This window comes from Centrocercus urophasianus, unplaced genomic scaffold (assembly GCF_019232065.1).
Source record: "Centrocercus urophasianus isolate 14NV4802_14NV808 unplaced genomic scaffold, USGS_Curo_1.0 seq_32, whole genome shotgun sequence".
Lineage (NCBI taxonomy): Eukaryota > Metazoa > Chordata > Aves > Galliformes > Phasianidae > Centrocercus > Centrocercus urophasianus.
The window spans coordinates 6,761,372-6,786,222 of NW_024884889.1; the positions used below are offsets into that span (position 1 = coordinate 6,761,372).

Genomic DNA, 24,851 nt, shown 5'->3' on the forward strand with positions numbered 1-24,851 from the left:
GGTGAACGGTTGGACTGGATGATCTTTTAGGTCTTTTCCAACCTTGGTGATTCTATGATTCTATAACTGAACACATTCACACATTAACACATTCCTTAGCCATAGGCAGTGCGTCCCAAAAATAGTTACACAAGCTGAAGATTGCAAAGCATGAAAATATTTTGGGCCCACCTGGTGTACGTGCGTTCATTTATTTTTTCTCCTTGTATTCCTTCTCTCTATTCCTTTCATCTTACTGTGGAGGAGCAAGTCAGTACAATAAAGAAAATCAATCCTTTCTAGCTGTAATGTCAGGAGCTGTTATCTTGTGGAGATAATCAAGCTTGGGCCTGGTAAGAGATCAGCAGTATAAAAAAAACAAAAGAATAGATCTAAAAAACAGGTAGCTCACTTCTTGACAAGTTTTCATTAGTTTTTCTTTTCAGCACATGCTGGTTTTGTGTGAGTTTTAAATTTATCTTTTAAAGGAGCATTGTTTGGAAAGTAAAAATCAAGAAAATGCCATTCACTGCTGCATGCTTGAACACACAGCAATTACAACATTAATTTTCTAGTTTTCATGTTGCATAGTGGATACAGCCTTTCTGTAAGCACTTACACAGGTAAGATACTACTTAGTATGCAGTAATGATGTCATTCACAATAAGCTTACTTCTTGCTGTAGTTGCAAATACAGTTTTTGTATGAGGCTGAGTAACTAAAGCAAGCAATACACTGCATTTTTGGTTTGCTGCAGTATGGCTGAGGTTGGTATTATTCATTGAACTTAAATGTTGAAATATTATGCTGCTCTTAGAGTTGTTTTCCTGTTTTGTCGAACAGTGTTGAACAGTGAGAAAGCTATAATGAAATTCAAAACTGAAGAGCTCTGTCTTTTATCTACATAGAAAAGGTGGGCATAAAGATGGTTATCAAAGCCAGATTGATCCAGAATTGAATGATTTGGGTGGTTACCAGTAGATTAATCTCGCCCACTGTCAAATCTCCTCTACAATTGCCTATAGAAGGATGTACAGATCACTCCTCTGTGATATGCTCCTCAAGTTTAGAGAGATTTGCAGTCACAAGTCCACCTCGTGGAATATCACAGGATACTTTGCAGCCCTTATTAAATGTTCTTGTTTTCATTAGTTCCTCCAGTTGCTTACCTTTCAATATCCATCAAACGCTAGCTTTTAACATTGCTCAAATTCTCTGACAGAGTTCCAATGTTTAATTACTGTGTGAAGAATTACTGCCTTTTATTACCGTTAACCAAATCCCTGGGCTCCTGCTTTGGTCTGTATTGAAATAAGTTATCAAAACTGATGTAGGTTCTTTAGAAAGATTGCTCTTAATGCCTCCTTCATAGCCCAAATTTAAAAAAATTGGAGGAGTCCCTGAGGGCCTGACACACGTTTGCTGTTTCTGAACAGTTTTGAGACTGTTGTGTGAATTTTGCACAAACCAACAATCTTATAAGTACTCTGTGTTTCGTTTTCACTGATTGATACAGTTTCCAAGGTACCATTATCACTTATCAACCTTTGGATGAATCGCAATTAAAGAAATTGAACTAGCCCATTTTCTTTTTTCTTTTTTCCTGTGAGAAATGTAAAGAATGTGAATTACATTCAAAAGCACAGTAAGAGGAGAGCTACTCCTGACTTCTCGTGTATCCCCAAATAACCGGATCAGGAGGAAATTTGCCAGCATGTGCACAGGTGCTGCAAATTCAATAAAAGGAGAGAGGGGAAGGTGACGTTTGCTGTTCCGTTCTGGCACATCCCACTGTTCTCTGATCTTTGCCATGTGCCTGGCCACTGAGGGAATGAGTGGCAGGGAGATGGTGCTGAGCAGAGGGAAAGCTAATCTGAGATCTCCATCAAGGTGTGCGCATGCTCTGCCTTCAGCTTCGTTGGCTTTGCTCTTTTGTTATTTCATAGAGTCATAAAATGGCTTTGGTTGGAAGGGATCTCAAGGATCATCAAGCTCCAACCCCCTTGCCACAGGCAGGGCCGCTTCCCAGAGGTATTAAAGGGTTTGTGAAGTGGAGTAAAAGTGCAGTGTAAATAAAAACTGCTGGCTTTATGATTGATACAAGAATAGAAGCTGATGTAACAGAAGGTGTGTTGTAACAGCAGTTGTGAAAGTTCTCAGGGTAGATGTGAGGGAGGAGAGGAATGGTTCACCAAGATTTCTTCTACAGGCAGCACCTGGGAAGAAAGGCTGTTGAAACCCAAAGTCCCCGGAGAAGTGGGTTAGTCTGGCATGAAGAGGCCTCCTCTGAATAAATGTGGAAAGGATTTTGGGTCCTAATCTAGAACCAAGGTAGTTCTTTTATACAATTGGCACTAGAGTTACTGTTATCAGGCAGAAGTGCCTGGAGTTGAATCAAAATGGAAAGCTTTTTGTTTCTACCTGAAAACAGATCATCTGAAATCAGCAAATGTGAATTAGGTTTTTATGAAGAGTGTTCATGAGACGGATCCCATGTTGTTTCTGTAAATTCAGCAATGTGAAATGATCATACATGTTTCAAGAGCGATTTGGCATGCCTTGGAATTACGTATCTTTCACAGTGCACTAGATTCTTTGGCACTGCATAGTATGGTTGGTTAAACAGCAAATGTTGGTGAAGGTATGAGGCTGAATTTGGTCTGTAACGCGTGCAGACCTGCAATACATAAGGGCTGTATCACTTGCTAGACATTTGGCTTTTTACTTCAACTCCCAAAGTCTGATCTAAATCTTTCCCTCAATTTCATTTCATAGTTATTTTTCTGCCTGACATATTTACATGGGAAGAAGGCTTTCATCTGTCTTCATGAATTATGCAGACAACTGAGTTATCATGCAAAGGTGGAAAAGGCTTTATGTTCAAAGACTTTACTGGAATCATATGCTATCACTAGAAGCTCTCTCAATGGAAAATAATAATTAAATTTTTGATGTGATTTTATTGTGATGAAAAGCCAAAAAGGGGAGATGAAGACAGTCAGTACTGAAGTGGGGAAGGGCTCTGCAGGCTGTTGTCAGACTGGTTCTGGGGCTAGGATTGCAGGTGACCTGTTGAGTTTTGCACTCCGTAACATTTTTACCCACACTGGAGAGACATGATGTATTCTTTAGCTAAAAGTGCACAGACAATGAACTTCATGGTTGCGTGGAGAGTTTCCATATGGTTCCATATTATATATTATCTTTTGTGCCTGTTATCAGTTGTGCAGTCCTTCAAATTGTGCACTTATATTTAGAAGTAGATACTTTTTATTTATGCCTTCTGTTAGTTGAGTGTATGGTTAATTTCATCTTTTTCTTATCCTATACCAATTGGCTCAGAGTATTTTAAATTGAGATTTCTAAGTGTTACATCCTTAGAAATGAGATAGTTAGCTTTTGTAAGAGAATCTTGCAGCATTTATGAAGCAGTCTATTTTAGAAATAGCTCAGGGCTGTATAGGTTGGGATGAATGTTAAATGTGCTTTCTGTTGTTCTGTGTCACAGAGACATTAGGATGTGTAAATTCAGCACGTTGAAGCAGCTGCCCAGCTGATGTTTTAAACTTGGCAGCAAACTGAATTGTCATGATTTTAGGAATTTTAAAATTATTTAATAATTACACATCCCATTCTATGCATGCTGTGCTGAAGTATATGTTAAGGTGTGTCAGTTAAAATTGTCAGCCATTATTAAATTGTTACCCATAGTTCATCATATCATAGTTACCATAGTTTATCAGAATAAGGTATTCATTTATAAAGAAATCATTTATTCCAGTTACTTAGTGAGTGAAAAAAGGGCATTGGGTTCCTGCTACACTGATAAATATCAATATGTATGGGGTAGTTTGTGTAAATGAAAATGTCCACACTGTGATACGGGTACTACTTCAGCTGTATGATCAAGTACATTTAATTTAAGGTCGTCTACTATTTCTGTAATTTAAAAATACCACCATACATGGATAAACTATTTGAGTTTATATTACTTTTTTTTTTCTTTTCTAATGCTAAAGTATTTGAGAATAAGCTGAGGTACAAATTCTGCATTGCTTACAAATAATGGGAAATGTACAAGTCTCCCATGATGCCAGCAAGAGCATCTGCATTCCCAAATTTACCCATGAAAATAATACATAACTTAATTGTATTATACCCCACTTCTCTTAACCACAGAAATTTCCAAAGTGGTTCAAGTAAATGGACTTTTTGAAGAAGGAAAATAGCTTTTGTTAAAAGAGGTAAACTAGTGTTAAATGTCAACTTTTTTTTCTTTTTTAGTTCTTATTTCAGTGGCTATAAACATACCCAGGCAATTTAGCGAGGGGCTGGGGGATGTGCAGGGTAGCTTCTGTTTTATCTTGAAACGGACTTGAACTTCAAAATAAATCTGGTTTTCAGAAAAACTCCATCTGTAGTGCTGTGTCCAGGTCTGGAAGCACCAGCACAGGAAAGACAGAGAGCTGTAGGAGAGGGTGCAGAGCAGAGCCACAAAGATGATCAGGGGCCTGGAGCACCTCCAGTATGAAGACAGGCTGAGGGAGCTGGGCTTGTTCAGCATGGAGAAGAGAAGGCTGCGAGGTGACCTCATTGCAGCCTGCAGTACCTAAGGGGAGCCTGCAAACAGGAGGGGAAGCAACTCTTTACAAGGTTTGATAACTGCAGAACAAGGGGAAATGGTTTAAAGTTGACGGAGGGCAGATTGAGGTTGGATGTCAGGGGAAGTTCTTTACAGAGAGAGTGGTGAGGTGCTGGAACAGCTGCCCAGAGAGGCTGTGATGCCCCGTCCATCCCTGGAGGTGTTCAAGGCCAGGTTGGATGGGGCCCTGGGCAGCCTGGGCTGGTATTAAATGGGGAGGTTGGTGGCCCTGCATGTGGCAGGGGGTTGGAGATTTGTCATCCTTCAGGTCCCTTCCAACCCTGGCCGTTCTGTGATTCTGTGCAAAAGGCGATGTAGGAAAAGGTTTCTAATAGACAGGTAGTGCAGGACTTGTAATGCTGGTGGTAGCTTTCACTGGGAACATGAGCAGGCACATTCTATTAATTCTTGTGTTTTCTGTATTACAATGACTTCATTGCAATTACGCAGCCATGTAGCCATGCTCACATAGCAGGTTTCAATTTATGAGTGAATGGAATAAACAAAAGCAAAATAAGCATCAATTCTAATCATTCAAACTGAAGCTTTGCATGCAGTGTGCAGGTTTGCGTTACAGCTTTTTTGATTGATACCCAGCTGAATGGGACTTTTGCTTTGTAAATAAAGTCTGAATGAAAAAAACAGGGGCAGCATTGCATTTGGTTGATAATGGTAAGCAGCATGCTGAGCACAGATTGGAGATAACACGCAGGTGTACTCATCTGCACGTGTCCTGTTCTGGAGTCAGTGGCACAACAGTCAGTTCGTATCATAGCCAATCCCAGTCTTGCACATGTGTTAACAAGGTTTTCATGGAAAATATGAAGACATATTTTCTCACTGCCTGTTCATTTGTAACCAGAGGAAGACATATGATCAAAACAGAATGTGCTCCTTTCAGGTGCTGCAGCTGTCATGGAGTTTGTCCGTTTAAGGAAGATTAAAACATGGCTTTCTTCAGCTTTTCCCCTCCCTATTTTGTTCTGCAAACTTGTGATGGTCTTATGTCAGATGTGGGTTGTCCAAACCATGCCATTAGACAAATGCAATTGCTCTTCAGAAACTTTTTAAATAAACTGATTTTAGTGTTCTGCGAGATTAAAGCAGTAACATGATGCATATGCAGCTGGGTATGATGTGATCTGGAAAGTCAAATTTACTTCTCTGGTTATAGTTCTGCCCTGCTGTCACAGGTATTCACTTTGTTTCTGTTTTAGGTTGTGTGAACCTGAGTTCTGTAACAGTTTTATTTGCTTTTCAATTGAATGTTTATTATTATCAGACTCAAACAGGAAATCTAATGCTGCATCTCACTGCCAAAACTGAATTGAATAAACTGAGAATAGCTATTTAAATATTTGCTGGTATCCTAAGATAATCTTCCATCCAGCTTGTAACTTACTTATATTATAGCATACTAGTGAGATGTGTGGTGTTACGGAGTCATAGGAGATGGATATTGGTATGTGAAATGCTTTAGAGTTTTGAATACAACAAATCCTAGGCAATAAAATTGTGAAAGTTGTGTAGATTTTGGAGTAGTTTTGTTGTCTATAACTTCTTGTTGACTGAACTGGCAGTTACTGGAGCAGCCGTGCAGTGCGGGTGGAAGGGGAGAAGAAGAAACTTCTTCCCATGAATAAAACATCTCATTGATGGAGAAGTGTTGTCTAGTGGAGTTTCCCTTACAAGCATTTTACTGTCTGGTTTCTCCCACAGGCAGATTTGCAGTAGCGCTCCTTCAAAGTTTTATAGTAATCTTACTATGTAGAATTCACTGCAAACCATTCGTTGTGTTGGCATTAATAAGTTGGAATTTCAAAAATCACAGGGGACTCAAGCTGCTCAAGGAAAAATATTTTCCTAAGCAACAGTTTAGGTGAAAATGGGCAACTGTCTCTAATGAAAACTAAAAAACTTTCTTTCCATCCTTGATTCCAGTCACTTGCTGCTATGGTTTTCACATTATTCTCTAACTTGCTGTCAAACAGTGGTGCTTTTTTCTCCTTTTAGTGGGACATTGTTTGTCTAACAACTAAGAATCCTGTGTCTTGCATGAATTTACTCTGCATATACTTTAGGCCCCACATTTTGTGCAAACTTTGGCATATCTCAGTTTTTCCCATCCCTGGTAATCTACTGCAAAAGTATTAATACATAGTAGATATCCCATCTCAGCCTTCATTTGTGATAATCTAAAGCAGTCAAACTCTTCAAGCCACCCTTGGAAAGCAGACTTTCCATTTCTCTAATGATTCTGCTGGCCTTTCTGCCCCCATTCCAGATTCAATTAATCTTCCTTACGTGACTGTCCTTGACCGTGCCATTCTGTGATCTCATCAGGGCACAGCGCAGCAAGGATAACGTTTTCCTGATGCTTTCCAGAAAGCATTCATCTTTCTTTTATTGTCGTTTAAGAAAATGAGTATATGGAAAACTGTCATTGAAGATTCTGGATTGAAAGTTGCTTATACGAACGACTGTGCAAGAGTGAACGTATCATTTAGTAAGAGAGGAATTGCAGTTCTAATCTTGAGCAGAAGGAAGGGTGCAGGAAAGTAAAGAAGCAAAGTTTTCTGCTAGATATTCATTATTTGGCATAGTAGAGATGGAAGCTGAATATTCAGTAAAAGGTTTCTACCTTACATGATAAAAAAGTAGTAAGGCTGGTCCGAAGCCAGGTTGTTTATTTACCACTGAAAAGTACTGAAAGTTAAACGTGGCGATTTAGAATAGGCTACACTTAGAGTATAACTCTCTCTTCTGAAAAAATGGCCAGTATGATCTCGTTGGGGGAATCAGAAGTCTCTAAAATCTAGTTCAGAACTACACTGGAGTGGAAAGTAGATTTTGGAAGCTTACTGTGGTGAAAAAGCCTAACCATGTTTAGCAACAACAGTGTTTCCCTGTTCAGTGTTCAGAGTGGGATAAAGCCAGGACTCTTATTTTTTTTCTCTCTTGCTCCCACTCTCTTGGGGATTTAGTTTCTGGGGTGTGTATCTCAATGTTAATTCACTTATTGCCTGCTACTTTACACGCCTAAGTATTTTTAGATGGCACTATACAGAGCAAGAACATGATCTGTATAGTGATATCTTGAGCAGAATGTGCAGAGATACTAGCTTTGAAACTTGGTGAAAGCTTTAAGTGTCAAGGGGATGCTCAGGTGCTGTCACAGTTTGCCTGGTATTGGTCCAATACTTGTAAATTGGCAGGGTGTTATTCCATTTTTTATTGTTCTAAACAACATTTAAAATATCCTGTCTGCAGTCTTGAACACCTGTGTGACTCTGTTTTGCTTTATAGAAAAGGTAAATTTGAATTTTACCAAGTTTCTCATGGCTTAATGTGCGTTCTCCACTTGGTAAATGAAATGCCTCTAAATATCAAAGTGCTAAGTAATGAGGTCATGCTGTCAGAGGTGAAGCATCCTGTGTAAGCATATGTTTGATAACTAAGAAGGAAAAACATGAACTACCCTTAGATATGTTTATAATAAGTGAAAGGCTAATCTAAATGACAGAAAGATGAGCTAATCTGGTACTAAAGCAGATCTCCAGATTCCTGTAAAGGACAAATTGGTCAACTAAATTCATACTAAAAATACAGGCAAAGATCAAATGCCTCAGAGTTATGTTCTCTGGTGTGTTTACCCCCTTTTAACAGTCATTGCATGTTTTTGTACAGCTTTTCTAACCCACTGAGTTTGGTTTGTTTATAAAAAATAGTAATTTTTTTATTTTGAAAAATCATTAATATTTATAAAGAAACACAAGGGTTTTTCTTAACTTGTTCTGTGAGGAATAGAATCTGGATAAAGCAGTGGACGATGGACTAAATTACAGGCCTTTTTCAAGTGTTTTTCTGTACAGGTTCTGTTTGCTCAGTGGGAATTTTCCCAAATATTGATGAACTAGCAATTTATGGTTCAGATCACGTTGGTTTCTTCTGTGTGATTTCATCTAACCTTCAAGCAGTCTGAATTCATGAGGAGCTCTGACATTTACATAAAAAATGATCTCACAGTTTTCAGTGCTGTTGAGTTTCCAGGAACTATTATGTATGTTAGTGGGAGCAGTAAGTGCTGAGTCCATCCCAAAACCCTTGTTTTATATTTGTCAAGATGTCTTCCAGCACTGAATTAGTGAAATATTGTTAGATGTAATGCCTGTATAACAGCTCTGTTGAGTGATGCAAAGTGTTCTCACGTATCCCTGTCTTGGTCATCAAAATGACAAATACCAGTTTTATCATTGCCCATTTTACGTCTATTAAAGGCAGGGCAACTGATGGCAAATTGGAAGGATGGTGCTGACTGAGGCAGTGCTTATTAGCAGCACTTAGAGTATGGAGCTAAGTCCTTTCACTTGTTCAGACTTTGAAACTATTGCCAGCTAATTCGATTTGATGTTCTCTTGTTCTTCTGCTGATTGCTTGGAGAATCATTTGCTATCTGCCTTACCTCCCATGGCTTTTTGTCCCTCTGTTGCATTTGCCTCTGCTGTCCCGCTTCCCGTTTGAACAGCTGTAGTTTGTTTCTTGTGTGGGCACCCTTCCATCTATTGATGGTACAGATTTTCTAGTAGGATCTTGATCTTCATGTGCTTGAAGGAAGAAAGGAATTATTTCGAATGCTCATTCATTTTGCAAGTTGCTGCTTTTTACTGTCCCTATCTTTTTACATAAACTCATCCAGAGAGTGTATTTCTTTATATTTTCAACATATAGACCTACTTTAGGCCTTTTTTTTTTTTTTGTCTTTGCCCAACACAGAGGTGTTGAATGCAATATAAAAAAATGTGGTGGAAAATTCTGGGATTCTCAATTTCTGAAGTCTGGAATAAACACCTAAGTGTTAAGGCAAAGAAAAAGCTCCTGTCCAACAGCTCCATGAGCCAAGATGCAGAATTTCATTCTGACAAATTCGATCTCCAAAGAGATACAGGTGAACCTCAGCTATCTTCATAGGCATTAATATTGTTATTAATTTCTCTTCAGTTTTGAATATGTTTATATATAGCTTAGAATGATAATGCTTTTTCTAATATTGGGTTTGACTGTGTATACCAATATGAGGAACTGCAGAGGTGCAGTCGTGTCACCAGCAGTTCTAAAGCAAAATACAGAGAAAGAAAGAAAAAAAGAACGGCTTGCCTGTGCTAACTTAATTGACAAACTGTCTCACAATTGACTTAATCATAAGAGGAAAAGAGCACAGATGGTCTGATAAGAAAATGCATTCCTCTGTGGTGCCCACAGATGAATTTGAAAAGATTATGGCAAGGAACCTTAGGAAGGAAGGTGATTTTCTTTTCTTTCAGCTCCGCTAAGGAAACGGAATACAATACAGTGCATTTTCTAGAAAGTCTTTGTTATGGCAAAGATGGCTGTTTGTAATGCATTGCAAATGCATAATTAATAAACTAGTGATACAGTGAATGTTTATGTGGCAGGTGAGATTCTTGTTTGACTGAATTTATTGAAACAAGTAATTATATAAAGCCTTTTACTGATAATTCTTTACTGTATGTACCTACAGTGGTATATATAATGTTCCCCCTAAAAATATCACAAGCTGTTTATTATATTTCTCTTAATTTCCTTTTTCTGCTGTTTAAAGTGCGTGAGAGTAAAAGAAGAGAGGAGATTTAGTTTACCAGTATTTAATAGCCAAATATACAGCCTTGTTTCCGTGGAGATCAGCACACAACTGACTCACTGCTGCTGCAGAGCCTGTGAAGGGAGCACCTGAATGGATTATCGGGTGAACATCTGACTGTACTAAATAGTTAAATAAAGCATGGGGAGCATTTATTTTTGGCTGCAGCGGAGGTCACTGATGTCCCAGCATCTACTCTGAGGTTGCAGTAAGGGTCTGTGAAAGACACGCAACTTTTTGTCCTCTGCTCGTGTTTCATGTCATGTTTTCTCAGCGCTGTAACAGCACATGTATGAATTACAGCCCCTGGAGAAGTGCATTGAAAAACTAAACTGAAAAAGCTGATGTAAATACAAACTCAAAGCTTCGTGCTCTGTGGCACTGGAGTTTAGCTTGGAATACAGTGCAGATTTGATCTGTGAGAAGGTGTTGCTTCTTTATGATTGAAGTGGAAGAGTAGATCCTTGCTGCTGGCAGGGTATCTCACTGTGGCATGGGGAGATCTTCCTTGCACCTTGTAGATCCTGCAGCTGGCTCAGCGCTCCTAGTACTGATTTTTGCAGTGAAGGAACTGCAGCTAATTGCAGACAACCAATTACTTACACATGAGGAAAGCGTGAGAGAGCGACTGTAAGGTTATGAATATGAATATCTCCTTCTCTGGAGACAGTCGAGATCTGGCTGGACATCTGTCTGTATGACGTGCTGTAGGGAACCTGTTTTCAGTGATCGCTGGAGGTCCCTTCCAACCCCAATACTTCTGTGATATTGTCCATTGCATGGAGGGAGAGCTGAGACATTTGTATGGTTTTTCTCTCTCAGTTGCTTTGTATAAAGAGTACTTTGCCTTATAGGTATTTTACACCACGTAGGCCTGACCTATTTTATCTGTGTAATACTTGATGTTCTGTCTTTTATCTAGATTTGCTGAGCGTATTTTAATTCAATTTGTCTAGGAAGCATAATGCAGGGAAGGAAAGGATCTCACCAAGAGTAGTGCAGATTGAGATAACTGGAGTGGCTAAGATATCCATATTCTGCAGGAGTGTGATTGTGGCTGCCTTTGTGTGCTCTATGGAGAGAAGGCTTCCATTATCCATTCCAGCTAGATGATGTGTAAAGACTAGTCACAGTTTTGTACTTCCCATTTGTTACAGTCCCATAAAACTAGCAATAAAAAGGCAGAAAACAGTAAAAGGATTTTATTAGATTAAAACAAAAAAAAAAAAGATTCCAAGTTAGTAAGCATCCGGTGGTTTTAAAAGAGAAGTCATCAGGTAACTGCTGCTATTGGGAATTAGATTTTCCTCTTTTATTGTCATTAAAATTCCTTGTGCTGATCACAATATAAGGTTATGTCCCTCATCATGCTAGTTGGCATCACATTGAGAAGTTCTGTCTGTTTGTCCTTGTCTTCCCTTCTCAGTCTCTAATGTAGCTGAGTTCAGTTCAGTTTCTGTAGCTCAGTTTACTTGCTTTGAATGCAAAAGGTTGATTTTGTTTCAGTGCAGATTAAATCTGGATGCTGACCTTTATAACTGTGGGAAAACAGATAGAATCATAGTTTTAAGAACCTTGAAACATACTCAAGAAAGCGAAGATTTTTTGCCCTAATGGGAGCCACATAGGAATAGTGGATCACTGACATCCAGCAATATTGGAATTATTCAGAATTAGACAAAAGAAAAAGTGTATTATTGAAGCGATGAACCATACAGATGAGCTTGGAAAGAGGGAAGTTTAACTTAAATTGTGATATTGAAATTGTCTTCCTAGTTTGTTGTGAAATGGGAACAATGAAGAAGATACTGAAGTTCCTTGTATTTTTCTGTGATCTTTCCTGCTTTCTAGCTCTGTAAGACAGTGTTAAAACTAAGTAAGTTCATTGGAATTAAGGTGTATGCATCTCTCAGAAGATCTTAGAAGAAAGAAACTCAACTTTGGAAACAAGTAAAAAAAAATTGGTTTGATACCTTTAAGCCTGAAATTGAATGTCTAGTCCTTTATCTGAGGCTCTTCTACTTCTTTCTTCCCTAGCGTCTCAGATTGTGAAAGTGCCATTTTGCTTGTTAATAACAGATAAGAATGCTCTTTTGTCAGATGTGAAGAAAGTAAATTGGAACTGAAGATGTTTTTTAGATCTGAAAGAGTCACTTGGACGCCATCTGCATTTTTATGGCTGTGTAAGTCAATGTAGAACTGGTTCTCAAATATGCGAAAGATCGTGTTGTTGAGGATGCTCTGCATGCATCATACTGCAAACCGTGGATCGCTGTTAGAGATGAGTGAGCCAGATCTTCAGTGGAACTGGTTCGTGGTTGACATTGCCTGAGTTAGCAGATGAATATCTGCTTCAGGTATAAGTGACAAAGTGTCACTTGTTTTTTGCAATAGTAAGACTGCACTGGAAGTCACAGAATCATAGAATCGCAAGGTTGGAAACAGCCTGCAAAATCATCTAGTCCAACCACCCTCCCATTCCCAGTGCCACAGGCTACGAAACCGTATCTCGTAGCTCCTCATCCAGGCGCCAAGTCCTTTCCAACACAGCCTGCTACAAATCCAAAAGTGCACTGCAGACTAACAGTCCAGAGCATTTATGACGTTGAAGAGCTACCACTGTGAAAAGAAGATATGGTACCTGGTTAGAAACCAGCAGTAGTAATTTGTATGTAATTTTGTTTCTTACTGTGTGTTCTGACCAAGAGAAGCAGCGTTCCTTGGTGAGAAAATGCCCAAGAGAATAAAATGGGATCAAACGTGCTTCATTGTTACCTGCAGTAATGGAAAAAAAAAAAAAAGGCAAAGCAGAAGGTATTAACTGATATTTAAGATGGTAATTAAAATGTTTCCTGAACGAGGGGCTAAATTTCAGTGTTTCTGACAGCTAGAGCCTATGCATACATGCAAACATAAATGCATAGACTGTTGTGTGCACATACCGGTGCCAATTACAATGTCAGGATGTTGCTCCCGACTCATTAGTTTAAATTCTATGCAGTAATTAACAGATATGGATAAAATAAATATAGTCTATTCTATGTTCTGGTAAGTAGCTATTTATAGCCACTCTGGGAAAGTTTGAATTATTGTCTGTCCTAATTATGCCAAGGACTTTTTTATTATGCCGGGTTTGAAGGTCTGACTGGGACTAATTAACAACTGCTTACCGTGTCTCTACATTATAGCTAATCAGATAATTTGGCAGAGCCTCTTTTTATGTTTCAGCTTTATTTTTCTGTTCTTTCATTTATTAGTCAGATCTGGATTATGAAATTGTGCTATCAACAGTAGAATCTTCCCTTGTCTTAAGTAAGGCTTTTTCTCTCTGTAGAGCAGTCTTCTCATGATCTCTTTCCCCCAGACCTCCTCCTTCTCTTCCCCTTGGTGTTTCACTTTCCATCATATTTCTCTTACAACACAAAATGTGCCAGGGAGGAATAGTCAGGAAGAGGTGTGGTGTGGTGTTGTGTCTCTCAGCCCACCTTGGAGATGAATATGTAGGTCTCATCTGTCTGGGAGGAAAAGCTCCATGAAAAGCCCCTGTAGTGAACATCTCTGACTTGCTGTTCAATCCTGCTTAGAAATATGTGTTCTAAGTAACATAGCTTCCACGCTTGTTTTTACTTACATTATTGTAAGTAGAAAATAAGGTTAAAACTTAGCCTTTCAATTAAACATTAATGTAGCTATAAAGCAAAAAAAAAAAGCAAAAAACACCTTTGTATAATGGTTTACCTCTACCCTCTGGCTGAATAAATGAATATAAATTAATAGGCAGGATTTGAGCGCTAACACTAAGCCCAATTCAGCTGTAAATTCTCCAGCTCCCTTTCACTACTGAATATATGGGATGTTTAAGGAAGACTAAAAATGGGAGAAAAGGAAAAAAAAAAAGACAAAATGAAATAACTATGGCCTCGATCCTGAGCCTTGCTGACATCAAGTACTCCTGACATAACTGAAGTAAAAATCCAGCCATTGCCACAGCAGCTCTGCTAAGTAGAGTGTGAGTAAAGGGCGCATTTCTGGGTTTTTGCAGTAGCAACCCTGTATTAATTTCTGTTGCTATATTCTTTATGAGAAGGTTCAGCAACTGTACAGATGCCAATCAGACAGAGGTCACGTGTAGCAAAATAATTGTCTCTGTAACGGAGCTCTGTGGTGACTTATGTGGAAAATTCCTGGTCTGATAGTTTGTCTGCCTTGATGGGTGACCTGTCATTTATGAAGGATGCTGAGCACTGGATCGAGTAATGTAGAAATAAAAAGTTGGAACCAATTTTAGAATCAGTTCTGAAGCAGAGGGAAATTCATTGCCTTTTTAAAATACCTGTTATTTTTAACCTGAAGCTGTCTGATTCCTCCACATTTTTTACAGGTAAATAGGAATAAATGTATCCCTCAGTGAGCTTTCATGAGGAGCTTTGTTGAAAATAAATATTTGACGGATCTTTGTCATCCAAGCACTACACTTTATACTTTGCTTTGACATTAGAGAAGGAGTTGCAACATTCAAATTTAACGTGAAGATCACAGACTAATTGAAAAACTTAATGAGTGTGTAATTAAACAATGAGCCCCAAATTATCTCTGATAATTTAACTAATAACCTCAGTTAATCTAAAGTTAGGATGTACTTTGGGATTTACAGAAGAGAGGAAAGATGCTGATAAGGCAGTCTGTGGAATCTATGTGCATTTTGGATTCATCTGGTATGACATTCCTTCATATTCTTGTGTTTATTGTTTGCAGTTTGTGATTGTAGGGTTTCAGACGTGCTAAGGCAGTAGTGCTGCATGTTTGAATCCTTTGAATGTAGGCCTACAGGTACACAAATTACTCAGCTGGTAATATTTCTGATTTTGTGGCTGCCTCTGGCATTAGCAATCACCAGGGTCGAAGCCAAGTTCTCTTAATCCCACTTTTATTTTAATATCAGCATTTTATGTGATCTCTTCTTACAAGTCCATCTACATTATGCACATGGAGATCCTTGAGATGCGACTTTGCTGGATGGACAACATGTCACAAGTGACATCTGTAATGATGAGTTGTTTGTTGTTCTGTTCCCGTTGATTTTTTTGTTAGCACTTAGATTAACAGAGTACTTAATGAATCTACATGCTATCTTACTGCTTTTGCCATGGGCTCCTTTTAAGGTGGTGTAATATGAGGAATGGAAGTGCACCGGAGTGCTTGTTGTTATGTCTCTCTTTGGCTTCTTTATTCCATCACATTATTTTCTGAGAGGATGGAGAAAGTACTGTTATAATTTATATAAGTGTAAATGTAGTGACCCAAAAAGTAAACCTGTTTTCTAATTTTGTTTTGAAAACTGTTTTATGCAAGCTTCTGATAGCTTATTCCTGCAAAGCAATAATGCCTAGTTTGCCATGAGAACTAGATTTCCATCACTGATACAGGTGTAACCAAATTCTTCTTGCCATTTATAGAATGAGGACTGCATTTTTTACACTAGTGTGACTGAAAGAAGAACTTGGCCATGATCTTGCATATTAACATTAATAATTATAGTTTGAGTTAGCTTGGGGGTAGCAATGTGTGATATATAATTCAAAGCATTCTACAAAGTAGCTGGAGAATAATTTAAAAATTACAACTTCTTGAAATCGTGGGCTTAAGAACACCAAAGTGCAGCAGCAGCTTTTTCTAATGTGTGTATCAAGGTCTTACATCAAGAACTTAATTTTATCTATAGTTCTTTTTTTTCTATTCTTGTTGAAGTTTTTTGCCCGAATACTGAGCTAGAATAGCCAGAGATTATAATGACATGAGGCTACCAAAGAGAAAATACTTTGACATGATGGAAAGGGAATGGAGCTGAAAAACAAATAGTTATGGAAATGGTATTTATAATGCAATGTGTTAAGATTCTGGCCTATCACATACGCTTAATTATTGTGATATGTAAGTACCATATATTGATGTACTCTGCTCTGGAATTAATTTCCTTGTTGTTTAGCTCATTTTCATTCTTTTTTTTATCTTGCTGGGCCACCTGTATCTATCAGATGCCTAGACAGCCTTTAGAGGAGTGGGAAATATGCAATTTCCTTTCATTTTCCCTTTTACCTGGGGGAGTTTGAGTTTACAGTTTATAGAGACAGTGATGACCTAAAACCTGTAATCAGATAAAAGATAGATATAAAAATGGTGATAGATGAACATACAGCATGTAATCAAGGCATTTTTAACAGCCCTGTTTTAACTGGGATACTTTGACTTTGTATATTTAATTAGTCTTTTGTCCTTTGATAAGTATTTGGCTGTTAGACAAGTGCTTGGCCAGTCGGAGCCTTTCGTCTCTGGTATTAAATGGCTGCAATCCAGCAGGACACAGTAACTGGCAGACAGGATAGTGACCTTTGAAATCTGGCCTCAGGAAGAAATTAGTTTGTCTTTTCATTACAGGATTCGAATATATTGACACTTAACAAATAACAAATGGAATGCATACCATACTGTGAATTAGAGTTTTGGATGACGTGGTCCACAGACAATTGTCTGTATCTTCTTTAAAAAAAGGCAAAGAACAAAATAAAACAAAAAAATTGTGTTCTGACCACCAAAAGTGTTCATACAAGAAAGGATCATTGCATGGACCAGGTGTTTGGGGAAACATTTCAACAGGTGAGGAAAGGATGCCTTACGTAAAAGAAAGAAGTATTCAGCTTGATCACTGAATTACCTTTGATTAGAGTTCAACATGGCAATGAAAAGATGAAGTCGTCTTCACCTTAATGAGGGACCCATGAGTGAGCTCCCTCAGAGTCTTACAGAAAAGCAAAGTTTTATGATGTAGTGTGAGCTTTGGAAAATAGAGATAATGTCTATAAATCAGCACCTGGTAGCAGTGAAAAAAAAAATCACCAACTTACTGATCAGGGATGAAAATGATTAGATATGTTATCTGGACGTGGTAGCAATGTGTGCAAATAGTAGTACTGCTTGATTCAAGAGTGCTGCAGTGAAGTTTGTGTTGCGTTTTTGTTCATGGCACAAGAGAGATGAAATGATAATTTGATGTCATAGTGAAAAGGATTCTGTTTCACTGTCTTTTTCCATAGGTCAGACCTATTTAAAAGTAATTACACGGTGTGAATACAAGTGATAATTAAAAATTTGCTTTATTTCACTGGACAGTGATGTTTAGTAACACGTATATCGCACTTACGTAGCAGTCATAAAACAATGTTGAACTGATAGTCACAGAAAACAGAGTGACAAATTAAAACCTCCAGACCATTTGTTACGTTTGTATGCAGAGAGAGAAAAAAATTGGTGGTTGTCTTCATTTTCTGTAGCTGAGTAATGCCAAGGAAAAATGATTTTAAAATAGCATTTGCAATTTCCTAAGGTGAGGTATCTTTACCAACAACAGCCAAACACGTTTCTCATAACATGTCTCTGCTAATAAATGAATGTGTATCAAGCATTAGTGCAATCATGCAGGCTGTATATCACTGCCAGGTGATTTAGATATTAGCAACCAAGAGGGTGGTTTTGACACGTGGAAATCTTTCATAAATCCTATCTGTTATAACTGAAGCACTCTGATTAATGTAGTGAAATGATAGACATTAAATAGGCTGTAGTTAGACACTGATATTATAATAACAAAACTCTGTTTTTGCTGAAGAGAAGTATCAGCAAATAACAGTGAAGCACAAAAATGTTAGGAAGGTGCCTGTAGGACAAGATATGATTGCAAATGTGACAAATAAATCTTCTATAGAAACTGGCAATAATGAATTGATGCAATTACTCTCCATCCCTGTAGATTACTCTTCTGACTCTAAAGAACATGGTCTTTTAAACACTTGTATGCATAGGGAAAAATTTACTTTCTGTGTCTTTTTGTGTCGTTCCGTATTGTGACATGACGGGTAAAAATAGTGGTATTTTTGTACATTTATTTTTTATTATATCTCTTTACTTTTCCTTTTAATTTGCTTTTCACTGTTTCACTGTTTTTTTTTTCAATTGTCATTTTTAATTAATAGTTTCTTCAGATTTAGTTACACGATCCCTCACTGCATTTCTCATTCAATTTTATCTGTAAGTAGTATTCCACTCATCTTTTTTCTACTTGCTCACTCAATATTGACTGGTTTTTAAATTCATAGAATCACCAAGATTTGAAAAGATGCTTGTGACCCAGAAGGCCACCCATACCCTGGGCTGCATCGAGAGAAGTGTGACCAGCAGGTTGCGGGAAGTGGTTCTGCCCCTCTGCTCTTCTCTCCTGAGACCCCACTTGGAGTACTGCATCCAGTTGTGGAACCATCAACACAAGAGCTGTTGGAGTGGGTCCAGAGGAGGGCCACAAAGATGATCAGAGGGCTGGAGCATCTCTTCTATGGGGACAGGCTGAGAGAGCTGGGGGTCTTCAGTCTGGAGAAGAAAAGGCTTTGGGGGCCGTATAGCGGCCTTCCAGGACCTGGAGGGGGCTACAGGACAGCAGGGGAGGGGCTTTTTAGATGGGCAGGTAGCAATGGGATGAGGGGCAATGGTTTTAAACTAGAAGAGGTAGATTTAGGCTAGATATCAGGAAGAAATTCCTTCCTGTAAGGATGGTGACACTGCAACAGGTTGCCCAGTGAGGTTGTTGATGCCCCCTCCCTGGAAGCATTCAAGGCCAGGCTGGATGAGGCTGTGAGCAACCTGGTCTGGAGGAAGGTGTCTCTGCCTATAGCAGGGGGTTGGAATTAGATGATCTTAAAGGGCCCTTCCAAACCAAACCATTCTATGGTTTAATCCAGCCATCCACCTACCACCACTATTTCCCCAGTAAACCATGCTTCTTCATTTCATCATCCGCTTTTTCTCAGTGTCTTTTTAAGAAATAAGTATTGGCAAGTTTCACTTGTCCTTCATCCCACACTTTGTAATTTTTATCTCTGTGGTCAGCCCTGGATAAAGACAGGAATAATTTCAATGCTGTTAGAGGGAAAAATGCCACTAGGAGCTATCACCTTGTCAGCTTTCTCCTAGTGTACAAACTGAAGGGTAATGGGTAATTACAGCAGGTTTTTCATGCAGTGTAATGCTTGTAGCTTGGTCTTCTCCAAGTTCTGACTGAATCAACAGGAAGAAATACTATTTTAGATGTAAATTGTTTTTCATTCTGAGAGTGACTCAGAACACCTAATCATAGAGGGCACCCTGTGAGTAAATGCTCGTAGTTTCTCTGAGTGTTAATACAAGTAAAAGAGTAAATGAATCTGTGTAGTTTGGAAAAAAACTGTAATTATAAAATGACCTCACTGGTCTGCTCATGAGATCAGATGGTAAGGATATGTGGGCATTTTGTGTCAAGTCCTGTGCAATTGGAATCTTCCCTGTATCCATAAGGGGAAGATCTATTGATACGGGCAGAAGGTGAAAAATTTTTACCTAAATATATATATATATATTTTTAATAACAACAACAACAAAAATAAAATGCCAAGATCACTGAGAGTATATGCAAAATGTAGAAGTAAACTAACGAGCAAGATGATTTGTGAATGTGGGTGAAGGTAGAAGTAGAGTGAAATTCCAAGACATTTGGCTCACATAACGTGAATGTAGACTCAGTAATGTCAAGCCTCATTTTGTTGCTGCATTTTTTGTAGGGAAAAAATGATTGAGCAAACATGAGTGTTTACAACAAAATACATCCCTACATCAAAGGAGGCAGAAGGACCCCCTGGCACCAGGCTGTGTTGCTTACTGCCTAAGTGTATGCTGAGCACCTTGCAGTCCACCTCCTTGAATGGATGTAAATGGAGAGAGTTTCAAAACTGGATGCGTTCTGTTGAAAGTCCCGGATGCTGGCACTTCTTATTCACATGTCTTTCTGCAAATCCCTTCAGTTCTCTTCGGTAGTTTACTAATTAGATACTTTGAACATAAAAACGTATCGTGAATTTGAGATAAGGTGTTTTAGCATCTTGTTTGCTTTGGATATTCTTTCTGAAAGATGTTCTGTTGCTGAGGGATATGTACATTACTTAGGAGGTTCTGGTATGTCAAAAACATCACGGAATAGCTTATATTGGAAACTTCCCCTGTGGTAACTTGTTCAACTTGAACCTGAGTCACACGGGGTTCAGGGTGGGTTTCTGCACAGCATTTTATTGACTCAGCTAAAGAAGCACATAACCTGTAGCAGCTAGGCAGCAACAGCATGGAAGACTGTTCTTAGATCAGTTTAAGATTTGTTCACGCAATCATTTGCTCGGTGAGTGGAAAGTGTGATTTCCTTCAGGCTCTGAACTGAATCACATGGCTTCTCTTTGGGGTCTGAAAGGGCAGAGGGATAAGCTGGCTCCCAGTTCCTGGGTATCCTAATTGCTGTATGAACAAATATACTTGGCTTTCAGTAAGCAGGAGGTACTGATGGGCCAAAGGAGTTAAAGATCCTTTGCCTCCTGTGCGTGCTTTCTCTGTTGTAAGATTCTTGCTCACCCATGTATGCTGTTTTCTGAAATCCCAGCCTTTTGTGGCTTTTGTTTTGTTCCTTTCACCTTAACCTCATTAGTATAAGGCAATGCCAGAAATCATTTTCCGAGAGAAGCCTCTAACTAGCTTCTTATCAGTCAGGGAGAGGTATGTGACACGCACTGTAAGTTTGTCAAATTGTGATGAATTTCTTTCCAACCTTATGAATCTTTTATTTGAAATTTAGGCAAGGATTTCCAGGGACTTCTTGCTTTTCCTGAGTATGGTGCAGCAAAGTCAAAAAGTGGCTCTTGATGTGAGCCGCTGAAGGAAGGAGGTTTTGTCAGGTGATGTCTTTCCACTTCAGAACAGTTTCCAGTGTTCAGCGTGTGACATTTTCTGGCAGCATTCTCTCAACACCTGTACTGTGTTTCAGCATTGATTCACTGTTAGATTTATTTTAAATATGACTGTATACTCATTTTGTGTACTTAAACCAGTTTTGACCTCGACATCTGAGGAAATACAGAGAAAGTAGCTAGTTTCTGTAATGTGGAAATTACCCATGTGATTGCAGGTGGAAGTATAATTGTGAAACCCTTGTATTGTAACAGCAAACCTGCTAATGGCTCATCTTGGCCTGTGAGAAAAATGGTTCTGAGCCTCGTTAAATTGCAGTTAGCATTGTCAAATTAAGAGCATACTGTATCAGTTTCCAGGATGAGTCTGATGCTTGTTATCAGCTTGTGCTACAAACAAGCTGCTACGTTGTGTCCAGTGAGACTGATGTGATGTGAGGTAAGAGAGAAAAGGACCCAACCACTCTAGAAATACCTGTACAAGAAGCAGATGTGATAACACTATCATACGCTGTGTAGTGGTCTTGGAATTACAGGTTTCTCTTTAAAGGAAAAAATGCTGAAGAAGAAAATAATTTCATAAGATGTTCTATAAACTGCATCCAGAGGATGCCTACAGGGATGATGCAAGGGCTGGAGAACCACTCCTTGTGAAGGCAGGCTGATGGAACTGGGCTCGTTCAGACTGGGAGAGAGAAGGCTGTGGGGAGGCCTCATTATGGCCTTCCAGTATTGAAAGAGAGATTATAAAGAGGTGGAAATCAACTTTTTACACGGGTAGGTAGTGATAGGACAAGAGGGAATGGTTTAAAACTAAAGGGAGGGAGGTTTATATTACATGTCAGGGGGAAGTTCTTTACAGAGAGAGCAGTGCGGTGCTGGAACAGGATGGCCAAAGGCTGAGCATGTCCTTCGCCTGGAGGTGTTTAATGCCAGGTTGGATGGAGCCCTGGGCAGCCTGGTTTGGTACTTGATCTAGTAGCTGGCAGCCCTGCCTGTGCCAGGAGGATGGAACTTGATGATCCTTAGGGTCCCTTCCAACCCAAGAAGTTCTGTGATTCTATGATTGTTATTGCAGCCAAAGTACCAACATGAGGTTTGTATGGTCTTGTGTGTTGCAAGTGTAGCCAGAGAGATTTTATTTGCAAAAGGAGTCACAGGGGATGTGGCAGCTAACCTCTATGTGCACCTGTGTGATTCTTCTGAAGGGCATCCCAACAGCCCACTAATAGGGAAGTTGCCGTAGATGGCTAGCTACTCTTCTACCCATATGTATGTTATATATTGTGCAGATAGTATGGAAAGTAAGTAACTTACAGGATAATACTTCTAGGTAGCTGCTTTATGTCATGTTGGATTCATTTGCTCTCACAGAATGGCATGTCTGAAGTGCTTTTGGCTTTTCTATGATGATCAGCTGTTTCTGTACAGCAGTGGTGTACGTGCAGACCCTCAGTCTGCTAATATTAACCTTCTGCGTGGGCTTTTTGCCTCGTGACCTTGTTGGTGGTTTGTCGTTACTGGTGAACTTCTTAGTGAATAAACCCCTTAAAATGTATCAAAATTGTGATTTGCTTGAAAAGAGATCAATTATTTCTTACGTTTAAAAAGGAAAATAAATATTCTTTTTTCTCTTATTCACTTGGATATAACCTCTCAAAGGTAAAATAGTACTGAATGAGTGGGAAAACAATCTTCATTATCACTGTTTAGCAAGCCTGCAAGAAAAACATTCCTCAGTACAGAAAGTTCCTCTTCACTGATGGTAAGGAAATGAATCAGTTGTTCTTAATGATATATTTCTTAAAGATAAGTCGTAATAGAAGCGCACAGGCATTCTTTAAGGACAAAATTTCAAGAGATCTTTCCATAACTGTTCTATTCTGTGCTTTCTTTGTTTGAGCAATCATGAGACTTCAACGTGAACATGAGTGAGGAATTCTGGCTTCAATTTATGTTTCCTTAGTGCAATTTGGAGTATCTGGAGCTTGTTGTAACTAAAGTAAAGGAGATAAATGCCATAGTGAAGAATGCATCGTGTGAAAATCCTGGAGAGCTGCAGCCAGGGGATGGAATTTAGAAATGAATCTTTGAAGACAGACAATTAAAAGAGAGGAAGTTAGACTTCCAGAGTTCACTACGCTGTCAGAAAGTACAAAATATTTCTTTAGTCTTAGTGATGGGGGATAAGGGTTGCACACTTCCAGCAGGGAGTTTCTCAACTATGAGCCCCGTTCATATTTCCTAATGGTGAAAGGAGAATTAACTTCATGGGTCTGTAACTTTGATTATTTTGAGGTCAAATCTGAGCTTCTCTGAACATTAACCAAGAAATACGAAGTCTTCATTTATATCCATAAAAAATATACATTCAAAAGTGTATATATTGAATGTTGTCTAAAAAGTATAAGAAAATGGTAATTTATTAAGCATATATACTAAAGCTACGGTGCATAATATCACAGAAGTAACAATAAAATCAAAGAATATGTCAGGTCAGGAGGAGTCATCTGGTTCAGTTCCCTGCTCAAAGCAAGGCCAACCTCAAGGACAAGATAGAATGAACGCCTGATAAATTGAATTTTTCTTTTCCACAAAGAATTTAAAAAGAACAACAAAAAGACATTCTGAAAGTTTCACCTGAAAGTGTTTAAATCCTGAGAAGAAGCCTGTATATGAGAATAAAATGAGGAATGATGCATGGTCAAGTAGTTCAGTGATGCTGGTTTTTTGAGAGCAGGAGAACGTAGTGCTGCTTACTGCTAGTGAAGATAAAGCAAAAAGAGTGCAGCATATTAATATTTCCTGTATAAAAGATGGATGATGCTAAGGGAAGGAAGAAAAACATGAGCTGCCTGTGGTCTGGAGGAAGAGAAACATAGAAGATAAATATGAAACAGCAAATAGGTTTGAAATTTTCTGTAGGGACTAATAAATTAGTGTGCAACCGTGTTTGGTTTTCATTGGGTGTGCTTGCTGGGGTTGAGGTTGAAGTAACTGTTTTAATAGAAAAACAGTTGTTTGCTGATAAATTGCCTAATTCCTTTTTCTCTTATTTCTCATTTTTCTATTTTTGCCATTGCATAACTGTTCTGTGCTACAAATTAACAGGGAAATGCCTATTTGTAGAGCAGAAATGTGCATGAGAAGTGTAGGAAATTCAAACGTTTTAATGGGCGGCTCCTGTATTTTTCTTTCACTCTTTCAATGAAAGATGAGGAGAGATGGAAGGCTTTTCTTGACATATACATAGGGAATTACTGTCTTATGTGTCTGCCTGCCACAGGGATGCATGCATTGCAGATTAAACTGCAAAGGTGAACACTCTGCTTTGGTTTGTGTGCCCCTCTCCCAGTACGTCTTGGATGAGTGATATCTGATTCAACTCATGCTAGGTAACAATACATTTTGTTTGTATAAATATTTATCTTCAGTGCTTGAACCTATATTTTCACTGCTGAGAAAAGTAGTTCTGTGATTACCATAAGATAACATGAACTTACCATGGGAATGAACATTCTTTCCAAAATATTTTTTACCTGAAGTAGCAATATATTCAGCTGAAATGCTGAATTGATTGCTGGAGAAGCATAAATATCGATCGTGTAATTGTACCATTGCTCCACTTCTTCATTTGAATTACCAGAGGAAAAACAAGCCAGCAGACAAAAAGGTCGTGCTGTAGAAATGTAGCTGTTGAATGTATGCATCATTAGTGGATTTCAGACTCTTGCAAGGTGTTTTCTGTGGAGGTGAGAGGATA

General features: G+C 38.7%; 1 protein-coding gene across 4 annotated transcripts in view; it reads left to right on the forward strand.

Annotated features, from left to right (window-relative positions):
- Positions 1 to 24,851, forward strand: part of MARCHF1 (membrane associated ring-CH-type finger 1) — a 272,004-nt gene that overhangs the window by 200,565 nt on the left and 46,588 nt on the right. The gene's annotated exons all lie outside the window — the stretch shown is intronic.